Raw genomic sequence first — 18,562 nt, 5'->3', positions numbered from 1 at the left:
ACTACCTGCAAGAAAGTAGGGAGCTAAAGTGGCAAAATTCATATGGTCATGGAGAGATGGAGCTAAGTAAAGATCAAGCATACTGAATATTTAGAAGTTTTGCTGATTTTCGTAAACTTACATGCCTCTGTTAATGTAATCAGGATATTATTTGCATTAGATTTAACAAGAGGTAAAAGTAGTATCTTAGGGCTAATATGTTTTTAAACATTTTTCATAAATCAGTTTAGTATATCCTTAGCTATGCCCATAATGATAGTGCTTATATTTTCCTAATTAAAGATGGGGATACATTGTCCCCCAGAAAAGCAGAGTATAAGAACATGTATATATGGACAACAGGGCAGAACATTTACATACTGGCTCAAAGAGTCCAGCATGTTTTTCATTTATAGAGAACTCTAACAAGTGCGCCTGTGACATGAACCCAGAGTTTAAGCAATGGAATGCAAATTTGTAATCAAACAAACAGGGTTTAAATGAGATTTATTTATTTGTTTATTTATTTATTTTTAAATGAACTCTCACTCTGTTATCCAGGTTGGAGTGCAGTGGCGCACTCTCAGCTGGCAGCCACCTCCGCCTCCCGTGTTCAAGCAGTTTTTCTGTCTCAGCCTCCCGAGCAGCTGGGACTACAGTCGCACACTACCAGGCCAGGCTAATTTTCTTATTTTTAGTAGAGACGGGTTTCTCCATATTGGTCAGGCTGGTCTCGGACTCCTGACCTCTGGTGATCCACCCGCCTCGGCCTCCCAAAGTGCTGGGATTACAGGTGTGAGCCACCGAGCCCGGTTGAGTTTTATTTTTCACGCACTGCTGCTACAACCTTCAGTTCCCGTGGTCCACTATAATGCTTTATTTTATGGGGTAATTTAGTTTTCTGCTTTCCCTTCACTATTTCCTAAAGAACTGAAATAATCTTATTAAGATTTTAATATCATATGAGTATAAAAATTTGCATTTATGCCGTGTGGATGCTTTGTAACCTATATTCTTCTGAATTTTGTCAACTACAGGTCTTTAGCCACGTTAACTTCACTGGGCAGTAACTTCTCTATTATTAATCAGTTTGCAAATGCCTTAAGAAGAAAAAATGACAAAGAACTTCCAGCAAGATAAAAGTACTGAACGGCCTTGGTAGCTCTGCTACTTTCCAATGAATACAAGTTTGCTTTGTTGACGTGTTAGCAGCTACTCTCAAATCTGTAAAGGAAAATGAGTGATAAGGAAACCTGTTCCAAACATACTGCAACAACCTGGTCCCAGCTAGCCTGAGCACTACTGCTCAGTCCAGCACAAGTGATCAGCCAGAAGTACTGAGGAAATGCTTCTGTGTTCTGGCACAGGATAATGAACGTCCCCAAATTTCAGAGTTCATGGCTTCTCAGAGTACAGAAATCACACAACACTGCAAAATACTTCCGTAATTCTCTGCTGGAAAAATTCAATTTTATGACAGTCATTTGGGAGGAAGTGTTGCTAGACCTGATATATAGCTTTTCTTTCAGCTAAAGTCTATTATAATTTAAAAGAAAAAAGAAAAGAAAAATTCTAAGTTTTCTTAAATTTATGAATGCTAAAATTAGCCTATATATTTTGGGGAGTATGGCTCTGAGAGTGGGAGGGATGTGAGAATATGTGTGCAGAAGAACCATAAGGAAGATGACAAAACACCTTCAATAATCACAGCACCCTAAGCAGGCTTCTTAAAAATCATTATTTATTAATTATTATTATTATTATTATTATTATTATTATTATTATTATTTGAGACAGAGTCTCACTCTGTTGCCCAGGCTGGAGTACAGTGGCACAAACTCCACTCACTGCAACCTCTGCCTACCGGGTTCAGGCGATTCTCCTGCCTTAGCCTCTGGAGTAGCTAAGATTACAGGCATGCACCATCATGCCCAGCTAATTTTTGTATTCTTAGTAGAGAGAGGGTTTTGCCATGTTGGCTAGGCTGGTTTTGAACTCCTGACCTCAAGCGATCCACCCGCCTCGGCCTCCCAAAGTGCTGGGATTAGAGGCATGAGCCACCATGCCAGGCCTGATTTTAATATCTTCTATTTATTTTGATGTAAAATTTAGCCAGTATGAGTTCACTGTAGTAATCTCATCAACGGATCCCTAGCTCAGTAGGAAATTCCATTTGTCCATCTTTTACTGAGAGCCATTTTTGAGACAAAGATAGCTTCTAGTGCTAATATATGTTCATGGGATAATATCTCATCACAAAATCCCTTTCTTTCCTGAAACAAAAGTAGCTAGGTATGATTTCTTCTTGGTATAAAGTCCCTGGCTTCATATAAAGAGGCAAATAATTTAAGTCATTTAGATACTCAGAACTGTATTTGATCATCAACTTATATTTGGGAGAATCACCATAGAAATATCATAGAAAAGACAAGTTTATTTCCAGAACAAGGCTGTTAAGCCCACATTAACATAACATATTAACATAAATATTTAGTTTGAAAATAAAATCTTGGAAATGCTTTTAGAAACCAAATTGAGCAAAAATTCTACTAAACCTTGAGTTTTACACATAAGCTAATGCAATAATTTTTCTTCTTGTCATGTAAACCTTGTCTTGACTCTCTCCAAATCCTAAGCTTAAGTTACCAGCCCACAGTTTTCACAAAACCCTAACAATTGTAGCCAAACTGATTACATTTATTTTACTTGTCTCCAGGCTACACTGGTCTGATCACCCCTTCTTCATTAGAGATGAATGGTTTTCCCCTGAGAGTATCGTCTATTGCATGCTGTTCTGCACAGTTTCTCTGAAATAGTCAGAGCTTTACAATATTCTATTATCTGGAAACCCACCTCCAAAACTTCAATCATTCAGAATAAAATCATAAATCCAAAAGAAAGCTAAATGCTTCTCAAAGAAATATAACACTTGCAACTCGGAAATATAGGTCTGAGAGCTGGTACTGAATTTGTAAGTATCTCATTTTCTTTATGTGTAAATTGCAGATAAATAATAGCTCCTTTCCTAATTCATGGGGTATCATGAAGATTACAGTGAGCAAATACATAAAAGACACTTAGAACATCGCTTGACACTGCTAAGTACTTTATGAGTGTTAACATTAATGATAATGCACATGATGATTAACAGATAAGAAAGCTGATTTTTACAGAGCTAGGAGATTTGCTCAGGGCCCACATCATACAGCTGAGCCATAAGTCAAACTCTGTACTCCCTTCCTCAATGTTCCAAGCTGTGTGCATTATGTCTCACTGATGATTTCCAAGGAGAAGGCAGGATATGCGGAGTGGGGAACTATTTGACATAATATTCACACATCCTACTCAGTAGCAGAGCAGGCCAGAGGCATTTAGATGGTAAACTTAAAATTTTATTTGAGAAGTACAATTATCTAGTTATTTCTAACATGCTTTACTGTATATTATGTTTATAGAAGATAAGACAGTAGAAATAGTAGAGATGACTAGAAGCAGACAGCTCCCAGACAAGTAGGGAGTTATAGATAATAATAAAGTATGAGGTAAAAGAATGGCAAGATTAAAAAGAGCTACAATGTAGAGTTGCCTAATACAGAGGGGAATGTATGCATTAAGTCTCTCTGGATATCTCAATAGTCTGGGAGAACATTGCCCTTCATTCTTTTCTACATGCAGCATTCTGTAATTCAATAATGATGACTCAGAGTCATTAGGGAAGAAATAAAGTATGTTCAGTACACTCTGCATAAGAAGACAAGAAAGTTATTATGCTTTTCAAATATTCCTCAGTGCTCATATATTACCTTTATTATCTGCAAAAAAAAGAACTCACACAAACAAAAAGTGGGGAAGCTGATAAGCCTCTGTCTGCTGTTGTTTTATTTTAAACTCTGTCTCTGCTTTGCCCTAACTCTGTATAATTGAAACTACAGGTAGTCACTCTCAGTCAGGCTCTCTCTCTCCATCTTCTGGGTCAATATTTATCAAGATACAGTAAGAATATCAATAATCCACTGTCTATCTCACAGGGTTTGAAACTTATCTCCTTCCACAGATGAAGTGGATATATTGTCCCAGTTATGCCTGTATTTAGTCTGATACTCAGCAGATGCACTAGAGCAGCACTGCTCAATAGAACTCTCTCAGATGATGAAAATGTTCTCCTGAGCAGTACAATATTGCAGCCAGTAGCCACATATGGCCACTGAGTATTTGAAAAGTGGCTAGTAAACCTAAGGAACTGAATTTAAATTATATTTTAACTAATTTAATTTTAAATAGCCACATACATCTGGTAGCTATCATATTGGACAATACGGCACTACAGACTCCCAGAAGCCTTGTTGATATTCTCCAAAATGATTGTCCACCTGCTTGCTTAATTACATCTTCTGCCACATGTACTTTCTGTGACTGTGTCACCTATCCATTTAGAAACCTCAGAATCTACTATCCCTGAATCCCAATATGGCCAGACTCGATTTTTGGTTTATATATTAGATGCACATGTTGCTGGAAGACATTTGAAACACACAAAAAAGCTTAGCAAAATATAACATAAAATTTTTTGAGACAGGGTCTAGCTCTGTCACCCAGGCTGGAGTGCAATGGCACGATCTTGGCTCACTGCAACCTCTGCCTCCTGGGACTATAGGCACATACCACCACACCTGGCTAACTTTTGTATTTTTTTGTAGAGACAGGGTTTTGCCATGTTGCCCAGGCTGGTCTTGAACTCCTGGGCTCAGGCAATCAACCCACCTTGACCTCCCAAAGGCACCCAGGCATGACTCATAGTTCCTGGTCAAAATATAATGTATTTTTGAAATGTATTATTAATCAAATTTTAGAATAAAAAAAGAATCTCCAGGTGCTAGAAATGAAGAAGAAACTTAAAATCAGAGATATGAACAGTTACTGGGTCTGCGTTGCTCACTGGGAGAGTCAAATAATAGCAAAGTCTCAGGATACAAAATCAACGTGCAAAAATCACAAGCATTCTTATACACCAATAACAGACAAACAGAGAGCCAAATCATGAGTGAACTCCCATTCACAATTGCTTCAAAGAGAATAAAATACCTAGGAATCCAACTTACAAGGGATGTGAAGGACCTCCTCAAGAAGAACTACAAACCACTGCTCAACAAAATAAAAGAAGACACAAACAAATGGAAGAACATTCCATGCTCATGGATAGGAAGAATCAATATCATGAAAATGGCCATACTGCCCAAGGTAATTTATAGAATCAGTGCCAACCCCATCAAGCTACCAATGACTTTCTTCACAGAATTGGAAAAAACCACTTTAAAGTTCATATGGAACCAATAAAGGTCCCACATTGCCAAGACAATCCTAAGCCAAAAGAACAAAGCTGGAGGCATCACGCTACCTGACTTCAAACTATACTACAAGGCTACAGTAACCAAAACAGCATGGTACTGGTACCAAAACAGAGATACAGATCAATGGAACAGAACAGAGCCCTTAGAAATAACGCTGCATATCTACAACTATCTGATCTTTGACAAACCTGACAAAAACAAGAAATGGGGAAAGGATTCCCTATTTAATAAATGGTGCTGGGAAAACTGGATAGCCATATGTAGAAAGCTGAAACTGGATCCTTTCCTCACACCTTATACAAAAATTAATTCAAGATGGATTAAAGACTTAAACGTTAGACCTAAAACCATAAAAACCCTAGAAGAAAACCTAGGCATTACCATTCAGGACATAGGCATGGGCAAGGACTTCATGTCTAAAACACCAAAAGCAATGGCAACAAAAGCCAAAATTGACAAATGGGATCTAATTAAACGAAAGCGCTTCTGCACAGCAAAAGAAACTACCACCAGAGTGAACAGGCAACCTAGAGAGTGGGAGAAAATTTTTGCAACCTACTCATCTGATAAAGGGCTAATATCCAAAATCTACAATGAACTCAGACAAATTTACAAGAAAAAAACAAACAACCCCATCAAAAAGTGGATGAAGGATATGAACCGACATTTCCCAAAAGAAGACATTTATGCAGCCAAAAAACACATGAAAAAATGCTCATCATCACTGGCCATCAGAGAAATGCAAATCAAAACCACAATGAGATACCATCTCACACCAGTTAGAATGGCAATCATTAAAAAGTCAGAAAACAACAGTTGCTGGAGAGGATGTGGAGAAATAGGAACACTTTTACACTGTTGTTGGGACTGTAAACTAGTTCAACCATTGTGGAAGTCGGTGTGGCGATTCCTTAGGGATCTAGACCTAGAAATACCATTTGACCCAGCCATCCCATTACTGGGTGTATACCCAAAGGATTATAAATCATGCTGCTATAAAGACACATGCACACGTTATGTTTATTGCAGCACTATTTACAGTAGCAAAGACTTGGAACCAACCCAAATGTCCATCAGTGATAGACTGGATTAAGAAAATGTGGCATATATACACCATGGAATACTATGCAGCCATAAAAAATGATGAGTTCATGTCCTTTGTAGGGACATGGATGAAGCTGGAAACCATCATTCTCAGCAAACTATCACAGGAACAAAAAACCAAACACCACATGTTCTCACTCATAAGTGGGAATTGAACAATGAGAACACTTGGACACAGGAAGGGGAACATCACACACCAGGGCCTGTCGTGGGGTGGGGAGAGTGGGGAGGGATAGCATTAGGAGATTAATACCTAATGTAAATGACGAGTTAATGGGTGCAGCACACCAACATGGCGCATGTATACATATGTAACAAACCTGCATGTTGTGCACATGTACCCTAGAACTTAAAGTATAAAAAACCAAACAAAAAAATAAAATAAAATGAAATAAACTCTATGATGCTGTAAAGCTAACAAGAAGTTTAGCAGCTCAACAATACCATATTGTAAGAAAGGAGATATTTAGTAATGCGATGGAATAATCCATTATTAAAAAGCGTCAGTTGACCAAAAAAAAAAACAAGAGTAAGAAGAATCAAAGCCAAAATAGAAAAAGAAAATAAGGCACTCAAGGTGCTGGAGAATAACAGAAAGTTGTGTTAGTCAGCTTGGTCTGCCATGACAAAATTCCATAGACCGAAGCTTCAACAACAGAAATTCTGAAGCCTGGAAGTCAAAACTCAGGGGTTTGACTTCCAGTGTGGTTGGAGTCTGGTGAGGGCCTCTTTCTGGCTTGTAGGTGGCCACCGTCCCCTGTGTGCTCAATTGGCAAGTTCTCTGGTGTCTCTTCTTATAAGGATACTAATCCCATTACAAGAGTCCTACTCTCATGACCTCATCCATCTAAATCTTATAGCTCTCAAAGGCATCATCTCTAACACCACCACATTGCGGGGTTAGGGCTTCAAGAATTGAATTTTGAGGGGACACAATTCACTCCACAGCAGAAGTTGTCACTGGAGTCACAAAGCAGAGATTAAAACTCTGTGAAAGAGCTAGCCATGTGTCTAAAACAATAGGAGGAAAAGCAATGACCTCAGAGAAATCAGAACTCCAAGCCTCTGCTCTTTTGAGGACAAATACACACAATCTTGGTACCGGGCAAAACTGTCCACGATATTTTGCATCTGTACCTATAAAGAGGCAGAGTGTATTTTTTCATCTCTTGAATTTAGGCTTGGCCACATAATTTGCTTTAGATAAGAGGACAATAGTAAACATGCATTCAGGAACTTAAAGAGTGCTTGCTCACTGGGAATTGGCATTTCTCCTCATGGGGTGATTACCCTGTGAAGAAGCCAGGGTTAGCCAGCAAGGATGAGACCAAGTGCGGCAGGGCTCGTCCATCTCAGCTGAACTACCCTGTGGAACAAGCAGCCTCCAGTTGACCTGGGTTCTGACCACAGACACAGAAGTGAGCCCAGCTGAGACAAGCAGAAAAATGACACAACTAAGCCCTGCTCAAACTGCCAACCCAAAGAATTGTAGGATACATAAATGGTTGCTCTTATTTTAAGGCACCAGGGTTTGAAATACTGCCCATGTCAGGTAGGAATATTTTGGTGAGATATTAATTAAAAGTTGATCTGGAAAAGAATCAAACTCAAAACCATCTTTTTAAGGAGCACCAGTACCACCCTGGGCTTGAAAACACAGAATTTATATTTAAGTAACAGTCAAGAAATTATAACCACATAAGTTAAAAAAAAAATCAAGAAATCAGTACACACAACAAATTGGAGAATTGGGGATTATACAAAAATCTGAATGAAGGGCACTATAAGTAGAAAGAGATGAAAAAAAAGAAATAAGAACATAAGACACCAGCAGACTATTTTGAAAAACGAAAATATCAGACTTAAAACAGAACCAAGTATTAATTTAGGAAATTAAAAAAAAATTAAAATCAACAATAAATTTAAAAAACTCATGTTAAAGAGTGAACTAGACATATTTGAAGGGAGGATATGTGAATTGGGTGACACAGGAGGAAAAAACCTCACAAAATATAACAATAAGATATATAAAGATGAAACTATAAAATATAAATCAATGGATATTAATGATAAAAGGAGAAATCTAAAATACAATATGAAGATTAACAGAAATCATCAGAAAGAGACAACATACAAAAACTTAGCTGAGAATTGTTCATAAATGAAGAAAGATTTGAGTAAAAAGGATCACAAACGAGATTACTAAACACTAATATACCACCCAGGGAAAAAAAGCAAAGTTGCAGAAAATGAAACAAAAAAGAAAATTCAAAATTTACCAGAGAGAAAATAAATATTACCTCCCAAGAATGACAAATGAGAGTAGGCTTCTCATCGAAACAGGAAATGCCAAGACTGTGCAAATTTCTCTACCTAGAAGTCTAAACTCAGCTCAACTTTCATACAAGAAGGCAAGGAAAACAAAACATTTTAAAATCGATGTGAGAGAATCAATTACTCCTAGGCTCTCACTGAAAGAACACTGATACTCTAAATCTGCAAGAAGGTAATTAAAGTCATAAGAAGGAAGTGCCAGGTAAGACTCTTGCTGAGCAAAGAAATTGGCAATAGGCTGGTAAATGTAAATCAATCCTGAGATTAATGATTACTTGGGACATTAAAACAAAGTAGAACTAAAACAATAAACAAAAAGCCTCATCCCACTAGAATTTAGCATCTACAAGTATGTAGATTTTCCTGTTAACTTTCATAAATGTGTTACCAACATTTAAAACAGTGCCAGACACACAGTAATCATTCATTAAGTGTGTACTTAATAAAAGAAACTGCTTAAAACATAGCAGTGAAACAATTCCTATCTAAAGAATTATTAGGTTTTTAAATTGCTCAAAAAAGAGAATAGAGATACTGACTTTACTCATACTATGATGTTATGCTATATTCAAATGCTAACAAGTTAAGGAAAACCAACGTGAAAAACAGAAATCAAATGCATGCAGAAAATAAATGGAGTAAAGAAAAAATAGAGATTAGTAGGAGGGAAAAAAAAGTAACTAAGCTAAGAAAAATCATGGTAAGTAAAAAAACCATAAAACATAAATTTAAGTCCAAACCTATCAGTAATCCCAGTAAATGTGAATGGAATAATCATGGCAATTAGAAGATAGAAACACAAATTGAGTTTTTTTTAAATCTAGAAATACAATATTTACCAAAAAAAAGCCTAAAAGTTATGACAAATAAACATTAAAAATAGGAATAGGATATAATGAAAACAGTTAACCAAAATTTATCTATATAGCACTGTTGATATCAAATAGCAGGGTGAGGTGGCTCATCTCTGTAATCCCAGGACTTTGGGAGGCCAAGGTGGGCAGATCTCTTGAGCTCAGGAGTTTGAGACCAGCCTGGACAACACAGCAAAACCCCGTCTCTACAAAAAAATCCAAAAACTTAGGTGTGGCGGTGTGCCTGTAGTCCCAGCTATTGGGGGAGCTGATGTGGGATCACCTGAGTCCAAGAGGCAGAAGTTGCAGTGAGCAGAGATCACGCCACCCAGACGGGTTCACTTCCTTAGTTTGCTGCCAAGATTCCTAAAGGCAATGTGTGACCATTATCCTAGTTTCAATTTCAGCAAAGATAACCTGAGAGTGTGAACACAGACATGCACATACACATATGCTATGATGTGATGATGATGTTATGAAACAAGGAATAAATAAAGGAGCACCAATGTGGAGTACTCTAAGTGGCTCTCTATGAGACAAAATGTCAATCCCTTGAAAATCCTCTGTTTAGCAGTGGGAAATCGCTGGTGTGAGGAGTGGAGTAGAGAATGGATCAATATCTTAAATTCTGTACTTATGGGAAGTCTAAATTATGTAATTTTATGGGAATTAAAAAAGACATCCAGAGTTGTATCCATTTATATTATCAACACTTGAAAAATCTCTTAAATTATTTCTTAAAATATATTAGTATCATTACTAAGGCACTTTTATTTTACGCGAGCAGGTAGAATTATTTTTTAGCATACATAAATGTCCACTACAGGTTGAGTATTCCTTATCTGAAATGCTTGTGACCAGAAGTGTTTAAGAGTTCAGATTTCAGATTTTAGAACATTTGCATATACTTAATAAAATATCTTGGGTATGGTACCCAAGTCTCAACACAAAATTAATTTATATTTCATATACACCTTTTAATAATGTATATGAAACAAAGTTTGCATTATGTACTTAGCTGTAGAATTTTCCACTTGTGACATCAAGTTGCCACACAAAAAGTTTTAAATTTTGGGGCATTTTGGATTTTGGATTTTCAGTTTAGGGATGTTCAACCTATAGTATTATTTTACAAAGTTTTTGCTTGAGAAAAAGGGAAACATTTAATAGCATCTCTATAGAATCAAAGAGGACCTCTTGTATTAAGAGTTAATGTCATTCTTTCAATATTCTTATGACTTGAATTAAACCTCAACTTGGTATTTAGAGATTGAACACTGCCTTGCTTTCATAAAAGTGCTGACAGAGCTGGTTTCACCTTTATGTTCCAAAAGTCTATAGCACCTGTTGCTGATATTATTCTTCAGGTTATAACAGTAAGTTCTCATGTCATTCACCCAGTTCTCTGTAGCAGATGAGTGCTATACTGACAGTTCACAAACTTATGACATGGGTTCTCTTACAAGCAGGGAATACTTTGCAAATTCATCTCTATTTTCTCCAGAATCAAGTCTCCATAGATTCAAAGACAATAGTTTATAGAATGGTGTATATCCAAAGATTATCATCATCATAGATGACCTAACTATATCTCTGTTGTATGCATAAAGCAATATGTATCTACCTGTATAAGCTTAATTTACTTTTTTAAAAAGGTATCCTAAATTTACATTGTCTCTATGTGTCTACTCTCTTTAAAATCCTATACACTATTCAAAATGTATCAACTTAATGTTTCAGTTACTCCTATTTTTTTATGCAGTAGGTAAATGATTATCTCTGTAGATGATATTTAAAGCCACAAAGTCAATCCATTGTTCACAATCCGAGAGAGAACTCTCTTCCTCTAAAATTCTGCAGTTTGTCATTTCCATCAAATGACTTTCAGGTGGCATCTGAAAAGAGCTATTGGAAGAAATTATTATACTACACAAACTGATAGATTCAATGTTGGGAAATACGGAGGCAAAATTCAGGGGTGGCTTTCTGAAAAAAAAAACAACTTGTAATATTAACCAAGTAGTATAAAATTACTGAACAAACCCCCGTTTTCTTCTCCCTTAAATACAGTGACATCATTGAAATGGGTTAAGTTTATAGAACAAACTTATTTCTTATTTTCTGAAATCCTAGTGAAATAATTTAAAATGTAGGAGAAAGAAGATTATAAATTCAGAATCAGAAAGGAGTGAACTGGTGAAGGTTTATGAAAATCATATACAACAATGACATTAAAATATTATTCAATTTCATACAAAAACATTAAAGATACTCCAGCTGTTTCTTGAAACATATGGTCTTTTTATTCTACCTTTGATCTTCCTGCTTTAACAGAGCTAGAGAAAACAAACAACTTTTCTAAACTCTATAAAATTTTTTTAATACAAAAGACAAAGTTAAATAGAAAGTTATATATAATAATATCCTAGAAGGAAAGAATAGAGGAACATGAGAGAAAAACATATTTTTAAAGAAATAATAGAAAATAATTTCCAGAGCTGGAGACGCAAGCCTTTAAAAATATCCACAAGCTGCTGAGCAAGATAAATTTTAAACACAAATCCCTCATGATCCAAAACACATCACTATGACACTTCAGAGCAGAAAAGTGAGAATAGTCTAAAAACTTATGCATAACAAAAAAATCTGCCCAATAAAAGAATGAAAATAAATGCCAAACGTATCAGCCAAAAAGAAAACTCGAGTGCATTTGAGTAAGGCTGTGAAGTCCTGGGAAAACTTAACCTTGACCTTAGATTTTCATGCCTCCCTGGCCTGTGGTCTATTCTTCAAACAGCAGGAAGAGTGAGTCTTCGAAAGTGCGAGTCAGATCATGCCATTTTCTATTTAAAATTCTCCTGTAGCTTCCCAGCTCTCACAGAATAAAAGCCAAAACCTTATCATGGCCCGTAAGTCTCTTTACGATCTGGTCTTTGACCACTCTTCTACTGGGCCACTCAGACTAGCCCAGCAGTGCTTTCCGTATCTAGCCACACTGACCTTCCCCGCTGCTCCAAGCCAAGCATGCTCCTGACTGAGAGCCACTGCAACTGGAATTCCCTCTTTTTTCAAATATCAAATAACTATTTTTCCAAATATTAAATAACCTTCTCCCTCATATCCTTATCTCTGCTCAAGTGTTACCATCTTAGAATGCCTTCTCTAACTGTGCTGTGGAAGAACCATGCCTCGCTCTCATTCTGACCACTTAGCCTATTTTATTCTTCTGTGTCATGTTGCCCACTGGCATATTACATACGTATGTGTTTAGTTTCTCTTTCTTCCACCTTAACTAGTACCTAAAATCATGTCATCGAGAAATTTACCATTCGGATCTCTCCTATATCCCCTCCATATAAATAACGTTTGGCACGTAGCACAATAGCCCCCCCTTATCCACCGTTTCGCTTTTCGAGGTTTTAGTTACTTGCAGGCAACAGTGGTCTAAAAATATTAAACAGAAAATATCAGAAATTAAAAAATCATAACTGTTACATTGCACACCCCTCTGAGTAGTGTGATGAAATCTTAAGACAGTCCACCCAGGATGTGAATCATCTCTTGTCCTGTGTATCCATGCTGTATATGCACTAACCACCCGTTAGTCACTTAATAGCCCTCTAGGTTATCAGATCAACTGTTACGGTATAGCAGTGCTTGTACTGAAGTAACCCTTTATTTTACTTAATAATGGACCTAATGTTCAAGAGTAATGATGTTGATAATTCAGATATGCCAAAGAGAAATAATAAAGTGCTTCCTTTAAGTGAAAAGGTAAAAGTTCTCTAATAAAAAAAATCACATGCCTAGGTTGCTAAGATCTACAATAAGAACGAATCTCCATGAAATTGTGAAGAGGGAAAAAAAATTGTGCATAGTATATGTAGGCTTTGGTACTATCCCCAGTTTCAGGAATCCACTGGGGTCTTCAAATGCATCTCCTACAGATAAGGGATGACTACTATATGTACTCCATACATGAATCTCTCTTAAATAATTGACTGTAACCCTGGTTTATGTCTTGTCACTCTGGGATCTAGAATGTAAAGTTTCCATCCATACCCACGTGGCGGGGGGAAAGATTATGGCACCTTTCCCACTGGCTTGTAAGACCTCTGCTCATATATTATTACTCAAAAAAAGTCATATTGTCATGCACAATTTCAAATTGGAGAAGTGCAATTCTACCACAGAACCACCAAAAAACTCTGAAATATTAAAAAATGACCCTAATTTTTTCAATATAGGCATAAAAACAATAGTCCAAAGTAAAATGGAAGGTCATGGTTACCAAGAAGCATGTCTGCAAAAATAAGTACCTTATGCCTTTCAAGAAATAAATAAAATGAGTAAAAACTTGAATCATGTTAGGGATAGAATAGAAAGGATATGTGTCTTTTATCCTAACGAGAAAAACACAAAGGCAATAGATACTCTAGGGAGATGTCAAAAATTAAACAAACCTCCATAATCAAATATGAATCAAATTAAATATGACTTTGAACAATTGTGTGTCATTACATTTGAACATAATTGTAGAAATATTCTCCCTTCTGTGATACCAAAATTGACAAATTAAAACTCCTAAGAAAGAAATATAATCATAGTTCACTACTTTACTATATAGTGAACTAAATTTACATGGTCAAGATAATGTAAATAAATAAGAATAAATTGAAAAGTTTAGTTTATTGATTTTCAACTTTTAAAGTGATTCTGTATATAAAGCATATAAAATTATCCTTGGATTATAGAACTGAATAAAATATTATCACCTTAACAATATATAATGCAGTGTAACTTGAATGGAAGGTAGGAAAGAGAAGATGGGAAGGAAAGACATCAAAAAAGATAAAGATGCTAATATCTTTATTTTATAAATTAAGGATAGTCATTTATAATGGAACATGAAATAAAGTTTTAAATAATTTCTTAAACCTAGAAAAATACCAGTAAAAGAGCTATAAGGTAAAGTATTATCATATTTATTACTTTATTATAATATTTAATAAAGTAATTATTATAATAAATAAGAAAAAGTGTTAGAGAAGAGGATAGGTTAGATAAGTAAACTGAATCCTCACCTTTAAAAGATAAAAATCAGTAAATATTTCTAAATTTCATAAAGACATAGTAATAAAAGTATATTTGGGGGATATGAAGGTAACTATAAGAAAAACAAAATAAAATATTCAAAACAGTTGCTCTGAGGATCAGGACAGCAGTGAGAATTGAGGAAGGGAATTCCTGGTTTCCATTATAAACTCACCTGTAACATTTTAATATGTGCCTATATTGCTCTCAAAAGAAAATACTAAAAAAAAATGCATATATTAATTGGATGTCACAGCCCTTCTACTCTTGTCCAAAGACTACATTACACCGAGGAAGTCGATTACTCAGTTAACATGATGAGTCATGAGGCAGGTAATTTCAAGGCATGAGAAAAAAAAATCTAAACATGGAGATTGGGTAGGATAATGTATTGCCTGGAACAAACACCTAAAATGCACAATAAGAAAAAAAGAGACTATTACACTCAAGGCAAAATTTTGAGTTGGGAAATTTTTGGTATAATGAGTCAGGTATTTTAAATAAGCTGTTTGTAGGGAATATGGATGTGTCACTTAAACTAAGTAATGGGGTTAACATTTAGATGCATAAATGCTAAAATAGCCCAAAGACTGGTTTGGAGCAGGGTGTGATCTGATTTATCATTCTACAAATCTTTGAGAATTGATTAATCTGATAAGTTAGGAACAGGAACAACGGATCAAAGTGACTATAATGGTATAATTCTAGAAAGATATAAAAAGAAGAAACTTGTAAAATATAACTAAATGACTATCTGGCATTTTTCAGTGTTTTTAATGGCAATACAATTTATTTCACCTTTATCGATGCCCTTAAGTTGGGCCTAATATGTTGAAATAAGGTTTTCTTAAATGATGGAACACTATTGTTAATTACTCAATATAAGAAAATTCAGCACTGTAATCATTGTCATTATAAGCATTTATGATAAAAATTTATAATGAAAACATTTTAATTGTTAGTCTAATATTGTTTTAATTGGAACAATAGAACCTGTAAAGCTATATTTGTCAAACAAAACATTAAATAAAATTATGGCTGCTTTAGAAATTATGAAATATTCTTAAAATAACTGCCTCAATTAGCTATGATTGACCATGTGGAATTCAGCAGCAGTGAGTCTGCCTTTTAAATAATGACAATGACAGTTGTGTATCGGCACTTGGAAATACTACTTGTGTGAGTTTGATCATTTTTCTCTGGAGGTGGATGTCTTCCAAGTAAAGCACATGAGTTAGCGAATGTTCTATTTCTTTTTTAGCCACGTTTTCTCTTGGGAATGTCAAATTGCTCAGCAGAGTTAAATGAATGTCTCATCTCAGTGCAATGTAATAACCATGTGAAGAATACAATAGAAGGAAATTGTGTCTTCATCCTTAAGGAGATTATAACTGAAGGGTCCACATTCAGAATACCCACCCAATGTTTTAAGAAGATACTGTAGAACTTCCAGTAACAATGGAACTTTCTCTTTTGTACTAGGATGCTTATAAAAATGTTAAACTCATTTTTATCTCTTTGGGGACTTTCGCCTCCAGACAAATGCTTCCAAACTTGACTATTCATCAAAATCACCTGTGTAGGATTTTAGGGATTATGGAGTTTAAAAATTCCCAGCTCTTACCTCCAGAGATTTTTATTTGGTAACTCCCCAGGTGATTCTGATAATTAGCCTGGCCTGAGAACAACTGTTGGAGATAATTTGAACATAAACAGAAAAACTTGTTTGACCAGAAATTAAAAGTGTGCCTGCAAAGGTCAACATACTCAGTCTGGACAAAACAGGAGAACCAAGACCTCACATTTACAAATCTATGTGCCAAAATAGATAAGGTTCCTGTATGCCCTTTAATTAACTTGAAATTAAGTGTCTCTTATTTAAAAAACTAATTTTCTCACCTTGATTATCTTGTTACATTCTAAGTTTCTTTTCATAACATTATTGTAGGCATATACAAATACTCCTCCAGAGGATTTCCAAAGGACTGACACTGTTGCCACATAAGAGTTAGGTTTGATTTTAAGTGAATTGGAAAATATTAAAACATATTAATCCATAGTTGTAAACCTACAAATGTAAAACTATGTATCACCTATGACATCTTTAGCAAGTGGTAATCTATTCCAAATCTACTTCTAGTACATAACAAAAATTTAAGTCCCTAATTCTTCAACTCCCAACAACTCAGCACAAATACAGAAAAGGAAGGAAATGACAAAGTACAGAAAAGAGGAAGAAAAAAAGTTGAAGAGGGAAGAAAGTGACAATACTAAAAGATTATTATGGAATTGCTAAAACAGAAGCCAATTTTTACCAGAAAACAAGAGTATCCACTGTGTATTAACAATATCTCTTTTTTTTTTTTTTTTTTTTTGAGACAGGGTTTTCCTCTTGTTGCCCAGGCTGAACTGCAATGGCGCTTTCTCGGCTCACTGCAGCCTCCGCCTGCCGGGTTCAAGCGATTTTCCTGCCTCAGCCTCCAGAGTAGCTGGGATTACAGGCATGCGCCACCATGCCCAGCTAATGGTATAAAAGGAAGCTCCACTCTGCTCCATGACATAAAGTGTTCTTCCCTGGTGCATACAAGTCATAAGATGAAGGTTTCCACATAGGTAGTTGTATGTATCATTAAGTATTGACCACTCTCTTAGGCCCTCTTGTTTAATATTTTCCCCCAAGACAGTTGAGCTTTCTTAGCAGTCAGATTTAGGAAATAGATATTGTGTCCTTTAAAGCCTCTCCTAAGGGATGACTGAGAAATTTCATTTTGGTTTTCTTCTGTAAACACTGGCCTTTGAAGCATGCATACATGCACAAATAATTGTGGAATGCACAGTCAGAATGAAGCCTTATTAGTATTATGCAAGGGACTATGGTAGAGAACATTTTAACAATTCCCTATTCTTCATGGATTGATAATTTTGTAAATATTATAAAAATGAACTTCTAAAAAATTAGACGCACTAAACATAAGCCCAAATTATTGTCATCTGATTCAGCAGACATAAAATTACTCAAATTGCTCTAAATGTTTCTAACCACATACTCTCAATTTCTGTACTTGCCCTGTGATGGACAAGCTAGTCTGTAAACCATACTCTGAAAAATATGGATTTATCCCCCTGGGTTTATCAGAATTCTTACTTGGACCAATGAATAAGAGGTTACAAATTCAAATCTCTCATAAAACGGTAATAGAATAAAAGGTCATTTAACTTGGAATTTGATTAAGTTTCACACAAACCTCATAAATATGTTACCTAATGAACATAAATAAATAAACAGAAAACCTCCAAATGTATGCCCCATAATTGTTACTAGCAGCAAATCCATATGGGTCTGCAACAACCTGAATTCTTGCCTCCTCAGAAGAAAGAATTCGACTGAGGGCCATAAGGCAGAAGAGACTAAGGCAAGTTTTAGAGCAGGAGTAAAAGTTGATTAAAAAGCTTTAGAGCAGGAATAAAAAGAAAGTAAAGTACACTTGAATGAGGGCCAAGTGGGCAACTTGAGAGATCAAGTGCATGGTTTGACCTTTTGACTTGAGGTTTTATATGCTGGTATACTTCCGGGGTCTCTTGTGTTCCTTCTCTCCTGATTCTACCCTGGGGGTGGGCTGTCCTCACGCACAGTGGCCTGCCAGCACTTGGGAGGGGAGCATGCGCAGTGTATTTACTGGAGTTGTATGTATACTCACTTGAGAAGTTCTTCCTTTACCAGCCAAATGTACCTAGGAGGTCAGGCACCAGTTAAACTCCGCCACTTTGCCTCTTAATGCGCATGTGTGAGACCACTTGCCCAACTCCTGAGAGCTTATCAGGAAGATACTGATCATTAGTTTCAGGTGT

Source organism: Pongo pygmaeus, chromosome 3 (genome assembly GCF_028885625.2).
Source record: "Pongo pygmaeus isolate AG05252 chromosome 3, NHGRI_mPonPyg2-v2.0_pri, whole genome shotgun sequence".
In the NCBI taxonomy this organism is placed as follows: Eukaryota; Metazoa; Chordata; class Mammalia; order Primates; family Hominidae; genus Pongo; species Pongo pygmaeus.
This window is presented reverse-complemented; position numbering follows the sequence as displayed.